The sequence below is a fragment of the Artemia sp. Qi Xiang Cuo genome, unplaced genomic scaffold (assembly GCF_049724085.1).
Source record: "Artemia sp. Qi Xiang Cuo unplaced genomic scaffold, ASM4972408v1 HiC_scaffold_3115, whole genome shotgun sequence".
Lineage (NCBI taxonomy): Eukaryota > Metazoa > Arthropoda > Branchiopoda > Anostraca > Artemiidae > Artemia > Artemia sp. Qi Xiang Cuo.
In genome coordinates, this window is record NW_028300510.1 from 79,982 (window position 1) to 87,915 (window position 7,934).

General features: G+C 34.6%; 1 long non-coding RNA gene across 1 annotated transcript; it reads left to right on the plus strand.

Annotated features, from left to right (window-relative positions):
• The first annotated feature begins 289 nt into the window (after window positions 1-289).
• On the plus strand, window positions 290-4,381 carry LOC148938575 (uncharacterized). Its single transcript, XR_016143670.1, has 2 exons — window positions 290-844; window positions 4,154-4,381. It is a non-coding gene; the product is annotated as an uncharacterized LOC148938575 (long non-coding RNA).
• The last annotated feature ends 3,553 nt before the right edge of the window (window positions 4,382-7,934 follow it).

A 7,934-nucleotide genomic window follows, 5' to 3' on the forward strand; every position in this document is an offset into this window, starting at 1 on the left:
CCAGCCTTACGGTAGTAGGGGTCTATACCTGGACCGTGAATTGTCAAGTATAGCAATAATCCACTGCTACCACAGGATTACCGTGGTCATCAAGCTAAAACAAGTTTTGATCCACGGACATATCTTGGATTTACTTATATCAATGTATATTTAGCTGCTTAAATATAATAATTATACCTCATACCTCTTTATGCTCCATTACTTACATGTATCCTTAATTACTAAATTATACTAATATATTTCCTAATTATATACCAGTTCTACTAATTCTAAGTATTTACTAATAAATTTTAAGTGTATACTAATAAGCATGTACTATAAAAGTCTTATATACTAACTATATATAACTCTTATTATACATCTACTAATTGTGACGTAGGTAACAATCATATCTACTTAAATTATATCCACTTATACTTGAAAACCACAGTTTCCTAAGGATTTTGTTCTGGTTGTTCCAAAATCATGAAGCTTTAGGGCATTACTAGATCTTTCTCAGTGTTGCCACGTCTAACCGTGAAAATAACTAGGCAGAACTAACTGATTATATTTGACAACGCCCTTTGTCTCTAAAAATCCGTCCCTAAATGATATTTCATCTTATTGTACTACCATCTGTTGCATTTTAATCACCCCTTCTCTAATGCTAAAACTTCTCTAAGGCTAAACTGCAAAAACTAAAACTAGAGATTAACAATTCAATAAAATAATTTTAGGAATCAAAGAAACGTTTTGATGAAAATGAAGAATTCAAAGAAAAAGCCCGTGCTGCTGTTGTTGAACTGCAGTCCTATGACCCACACCAATATAAACGGTGAACTTATCTGTGATACCTCTAGGAAAGGTAATTAACACTAGGCTTACTTTCTTTTATTTCAGTATGTATTCGGGCTCTGTGTTGAGGTCAAATACAGGTCTGTTTTTACAGGTCTGGTAGTATTTTTGTTACAGGTCTGGTCTGGGAAATTACAGGTTATTTACAGGTCTGGTATTCTTTTTGTACAGGTCTGGTAGTCTTTTTGTTCTGGTAGTCTTTTTGTTACAGGTCTGGTCTGGTTAATTACAGGCTATTTACAGGGCTGGTAGTCTATTTGTTGTTACTTTGTCTGATCCCATGGTTGTATCTGGCAACCTTTCTACTGTTTTATATGTTCAGCAGTCTTTTTTTACAGATATGATAGTCATTTTGATCTGACATTCTGTTTGTTAAAGGTCTGGTCTGGGTAATTACAGGTTATTTACAGGTCTTGTAGTCTTTTTTTTTGTTACTTTGACTGACCCCATGGTTTTATTTGGTAGTATTTCTGCTTTTTTACAGGTTTGGTAGTCTTTTTGGTCTGATAGTCTTTTTGTTACATGTGTGGTCTGGGTAATTACAGGCCATTTACAGGTCTGATAGTCTTTTGTTGTTACCTTGACTGACCCCATGGTTGTGTCATATCCAAATCCAGATTGGGAATTGCCTCCGTTGGTCGAAAAAAATTGTATAATTGCACTATCAGTTTTGCTCTCAAGCACACTAATGCTGAAATAAATTATGAACAATGAAACGGGAAATGACCAAGGCCATGTATATGAGGCAGGGGAGGCATTTGCCCCCCCCTCCTAAGATCTCTCCTTTCCCTAAGAAAAGTTTCTGGCTAATGCTAGAACCCTGAATACGGGCCTAGACTATATACACAAGTTTGCTTATTTTCCTTGTTTTATTTTTTGCTGATTATATTGTTTTGGAATCATTTTCATATTTATTTCGGTAGTATTAAGCTTTAAAACCAGCCAGATATTATAAACGAATTGTGTTTTTGTTTGTTACACAGCAGAGAACTAACGAAGCAAAGAAAAAAAATGTGATTTTCCTCGTTTTTCAAGCTAAGGGACTGTAAATTTCCTGAATAGGGGTTTTCGGCCAAGGCAATCCTAATGGTCTACAATGTGTTTTTATCCCACACTATTTTATGGGGTTTCAGGTTTGTTCTTTTTTACTATCTTCGTCTTTTACTAGTTTGTATCTATCTCTGTAGCCGTGACACTTTTTATTTTATACTGCTATTTATTTCTGTTCTTTATTGTTTTTCCTTCATCGTAAAAAAATCACGTAATCGTAAGAAAAATAATATAATCTTGTACCTGCAGAAGTGTTAATTCTAAAACACCGAAAATAAAAGGCACATAAGAATTCATATGATGTACCTGAAAACACCTCTTCTTTAGTGGGGTAATTTCATCAAAATCCTGGATGGGGTGGGGGGCAAAGTTGGAGCAGATTTTCCCAAGCCAAGTGAAAATGATAGTGAAAAATGAAAAATAAGCTATATAGTAGCATAAAGGCATAAGGTGTACTAAAGAAAACTGATTTTTCTGTGGAGGCTTGAATTATGTAGGTCTATTTTAGTTTGGCGAGATTTTGATTACGCTAAATTTCAACTGGAGGGGACAGCTGACCCTCTGCCCCATAGTAAAGTACACCCCTGATCTTCATCTTCATATGAATTCTAATTAATTTAATGCTGGTACAGGAAACGGATCCCCATCCTAATGAATATTGTACAAGAATGTGAAACTTGTATTTTTAAAGTGTTTATTTTGTATTTTTAGTTATATTTTGTGGGGGGGGGGTCCAGGGCTGATCCTGTTGAACCAGCAGTCCTAGAAGATCGGAAGAGGGCTTATTTGGTCGGAAATCAAAAGTTCTAGTTGCCTTTTTAAGTGATTAAAAATACTGGAGGGCACCTAGCCCTCTCCCGCGTCCCTTTGTCCCCCAAGTCAGACCCAAATTTTGAGATTGCTATTTTGTTATAGTTAATAACGTTAATTAAATGCATATTTTGTATTAGGTTACATTTTACTTATAGTCAGAACAATGGCGGTTTACCCCTTATTCTCATTATACGGATTTGATGAAATTTTTTTGTTAAAAATGCCCTTTTTATATCTAGATTACCGTACAGGTTTGGACTGGCTGGGCTTTAAGAAGAAAAAGAAATGAAGTTTTGTTAAAAGAAATTCACAAATAACAGCAAACCCGAAGTTTGTAAACTTGTGTGGGTAAATATCACCCTTTACAAAGCCCTACATACACACTCAATACCAGCCATCTATATGCCCCATTTTCATTGTTCTATTAGGTAGAGGCTTAATTAAATCTATTTACGCCCTTACGCTCTGCTTAGTTACGCCTTACCGCCCAGTTTATTTATGTCCAGACGCCCAGGCAACATTATAGCCACACTAGTAGAAAAAATCAGAATTACGCTTGACTACAGTGCCAATTTTGTATTTCCCAGTTCGTAATTTGTCCTGTTTAACAATGCTCAAATTTCTAGCGTAATTTTTGTAATTGTAAGTCTCTACTACTACTAACTACTCACGGCAGCATCTTTGTATTCACATAGTGTAAAACTGATAGCAATATAAAGTAGAATGAATTGGTACCGCTTATACTTGCTCACAAAATTTCTAAATTGTCAGAAAAATATTCCTATTTTGTTGAATCTCCCTCAAGTAGCGCTGGCATTATGTGAATTGCGACTAATTTCAGTAATAATTCTTAGTATATTGATGTCAGCTCTTTTTTTGGAGCTGGTTAAAAGACATTTAGAAAAGTGAAAATAGCGAGAAGTCAGTATATATTGTATATAGAGGCAGTTCAATATTTATGGGTTAGTGCATGAATTCAAACCATAAGGAATAGGACATTATCAGGGTTTATTCGGCATTTTAGAGATTGAAAAATCAGAGAATTGGAATTTTAACTTAGTACTGGAAGTAAAACTTTTACAAAATGAATCATTTTTGGAAAGGATCCCCCTCTACCAAATGCCAGTACAAAACTACAACCCATTCCGCCTATCTAGTTATAGTGCAAATTTCCTTATAAGAAGCACTAAGTCTTATTTCATTTTTTGATGATTGTCATTTTTACTCAAGAAATTAAATTCACTGTCATTCTTTTTTTCAATGATTCCATTTCTGTCTTACCTGCAGATGCAGAGGGTGTATTCTCCTCAGTATCATTTAAATTTTAGGCATCCGTTATTCTTACATTATTCATCTTATTCTTTTTATTTGTCTATTCTTTAGTTGTTGTTGGTTATTCTTTCTTTTAAGCTCTACGTTTCAAGATTTTCATATTTTTTTTTCTGTTCTCTTTCAGGTCTTTTTACTGTTATCCCATGATTTGAGTTATAGATGGCGTTTAAACACAATCACAGGATAACAGTAGAGACTACTTTGGATTCAAATCAGGCTCATTCACAATACTCCAACAGATTTGCAATGCTCCATTACTAAATCAAGATCCGGCTTAATATTCGCTTCACAAGCACCCAGCATCAGTACCATTTTGTTTTCAAAGATTAATAAAATTAAATCTTTTACATTATGTCATTTTTTTGTCAAATAGAGCCATTCATTAGAAAAATTAAAAATAAAGCCTTACCACCATATAGGGTGTGCATTGCTACCGACAGCACTGCCTGACCCTCTCCCTCGGAGTGTCTTCACGTACCAGCTTACAACTTTATCTTGTGGGATAAAGACCAACTATAGATGTAATTTGAAGCAGTATAGTTTTCTAACGATAAAACTACACATTCAAGCCATATCTGGTTAACGACCATGAAGGGAGGTCTGGTCATGAAAATCTGCCTATGCAGTCTCTCCAAGAAAATATAAGCATAAAAATATTTCTGTAAACATTTTGAACGGCTGGCTTTAATTATACTCCTTGTAAAAATCAGCCAAATTGTCTTGGAATGTTTTCATCTAAAAATAATTTGTTGAGGAAATTTCGAGCCTCTCTGTACCAGCTTCTTCAAATTTCTCGCTTTTTTGAATTTTCTGTTTCAGCCTATTTTCATCTTATTGGGTACTTTGAAACCTTTCATAATTTTTATTGTGGGGGACCACTATAAGGAGACAGTTGCAGTCCATGAAGGTTATGTATTTTAAAAAAGTAGTTGCCTCGAAAAATAATTTTAGTAGCTTAGCTCTTAAAGATGACCTGAGTCTACAAAATTTTTGTAAAAGGAATATAAAGATAATCAAATTTTGGTTACAGATATTACATTTGCTCGATAACCGTCGAGTTACAATGACCTGTTGAAATATTCAGGGTCAAAACAGGGTAAAGCCGCTCTGGAAAAAGCTGGCTTTTCATAAGCATGGAATAATTACCAGGGTCCATATTGCAAACCTGACGATTTCTTTTGATTGTTGAATTTGGTTCTTAAGTATCAGGATATGCAAGTCGAGCTTACTGGTTTTAAGATGTCAGGTTCTCTCAGATTTTATAAGCCGATTAAATTAGTATATGGACAGGAGTTTTACTAGATACTCTGCCTACCTTGGAGGGCGCTAAGGTGTTGGTTGTAGGTGTGAGCAGATTTTATGACATAGTGTAGTGCACACTGGCACTCTTACGATGAAAATGACCCGGGAGGCAAGTCTACTTGCCCCCTTTGTAGGGAATATGGGAGTGACCTACAAAATTTTATGTGTAATTGTAAAGGTTTGGAGAATTTACAGGGAAGAAAAGAGCGTGGGAGGGGGCCTAGTTGGCCTCAAATTTTTTGGTACCTTAAAAAGCACTATAACTTTTAATTTTTATTCGGATGAGTCCTCTCGCTATAGTCAAGGGACACTTACTCGATACGATCACTCCTGAAGAAAAACAAAACAATCTTTGATATTTCCACTTGCAGAAAATACTAAATTTAACAATTTTTAAGATCGGAGTGTGTAACCTCTACACTAGGGTTTTTTGATGCGTTGGATCTGATGGTGTGGTCTTCATTAGGATTATATGACTTAACGGGTGTTTTCTACGTTTTTTTAAAATAGAGCAAATATTTTCTGGTTCGTTATTTTTGATGTGAATGAATATAATTTATGAAACTTGTATATTCTAAATCAAGATATAATGATATTATTTGTATGTTATAATGATAGAAATATTAAGATGTTGAGTTTACATGACTCGTTCTTATGTTCGATACATGCTTACAGTTCGTTACAACCCTCCGTTTGATTATGAGAAATGTTTTAATATTGAAGAAGGAAAACTTTATGAGTTAGAAAATGAAGGGTTAATGGATGACAGCATGACAGACTTACCCATACCACTTAATAAAAATGATTTTCTGGAAAGTTTTCATAATTTCATTTATATTATTAGAGGCAGAAAAGATAATACAAAATACATACCTTGCTTAGGAATAAGTATGCTGGATCTTTAAATCTTTCAGGGGCAGCCAATAATCTTCAGGGGTAACCTGCCTCTCTTCAGATACCTGGTGAAAGCTATCTCTTTGGTTATAAAGTCGATAAGAAGGCATCCTGCTAAAGCCATTATTCTCTCAGTTTTAGCGGATAAAAAGTTTAGGAAATCAAATCCATCGAAATATTTTATTTATAATTTCATATTATTTTTAAAACATAAACACCATTATCTTACAAAGAAATAAAAAAAGAAATAACAAACAAATGTGGGTAAAAAACGACTCCATTCCATCAAAGTCGTCCGAGAGAGGGGGTCGGACAGCCATTGTGTTCACTGTAGTTTAATAGTCAACTAACCCTGCCGTTGAGGATAAAAATACCTATACATCTCTTTGGGAAAAATCTGTAAGTTATGAATTTTGCCCATTGTTTCCGTATAGCATTTGGTATTGGAAAGTGTACAAAAACTTTTCGGGGGAGGGGGGGGGTTGAATTTTCTACGGGGGAAATTTGAGGGCAAGAGGAGGGACAGTACTGCAGGATGTAAGTACCCAGAGGGTGAAATTTCATGGGAAATTAAACAACGAGGAAATTTGCAAGATTTCTCATACTAAATGTTTTTTGTCTTATTTTTCTCTTTGCCTAATAAATTTTATATGTGGAGATTTTACCGGGTTGGGATTGTCTAGAGGATCTTTTCTTGGGTCGGGGGATTTTCTTCTGGGGAAATTTTCCACGGGGGAATCTTTTGCTGGAGAAATTTTTCACCTGGGGGGGGGGTGAGATTTAAGGGAAAGATTTATCACTAATGGAGATTTCAGCCATGTCTTTTTCAAATAATTGTTTGTTATGTATATCTTATCAGTCAAAACCATTCGTAAGAAATTTCCGATACAATTATAGTTCAAAACAGGGATAAAATCCTTTTTAATAGACATTGTATAGAAAATTCACAAAAAATGCAAGATATTTCGGTCACATTTACAGTGATGTCATCAGTAGTAAAACTAAACTAAAACAATTTAAAACAAAAGCTTATAAACAAAATCAAATAAAACTACTTATTGTTTAAATCTCTAATTCTTTTCAGAGAAAAGGCGGAAGCTAGCCTCTTTGACCTTCTTGGATTCGGTTCATTAGCGTTCAATGATATAACATTTGGACAAAGGTCAACTACATTTGGCGAATTGAACTTTACTCTGTCAGATTTTAATAAATTATAATAGATAGAGTTCAGCCCAAATTCACCTGTATCCCGATTCGAAGCGATATTCTTGAATAAGATTTTCTATTTCAAGAGTTTCACGAAAATTTTGGTTTAAACCCAAATTCCCAGAAATCAAATAGAAATTCTCGAACAAAATAAAACTGTCTGGAAAATTGAAAATATGTTCTGAAAGGGCTGAAGTAAAATCTTCAGACTTAGAATCTTGCTTTAAAGCCGAAGCAATAGCATCTTTATGTTGTAATAATTTCATTTCCAAACTCTGGTTAGTACGTCCCACACATGAGCTTCCACAATTACGTAGGATCTGATAAAACCTACTTCGTTTCCACAATGGAGTTAGATCAATCCCAGAATTTAGAAAACTACCCAAAGTCTTATTACTCTTTGAAGCTACCCTTAGACCACTAATTTGTAAAATTCTTTTAAGTTTTTCACTTAGCCCCGGGACGGATGGTAAGGAAAAAAAAACATCCTTCTCCCGAGTCGT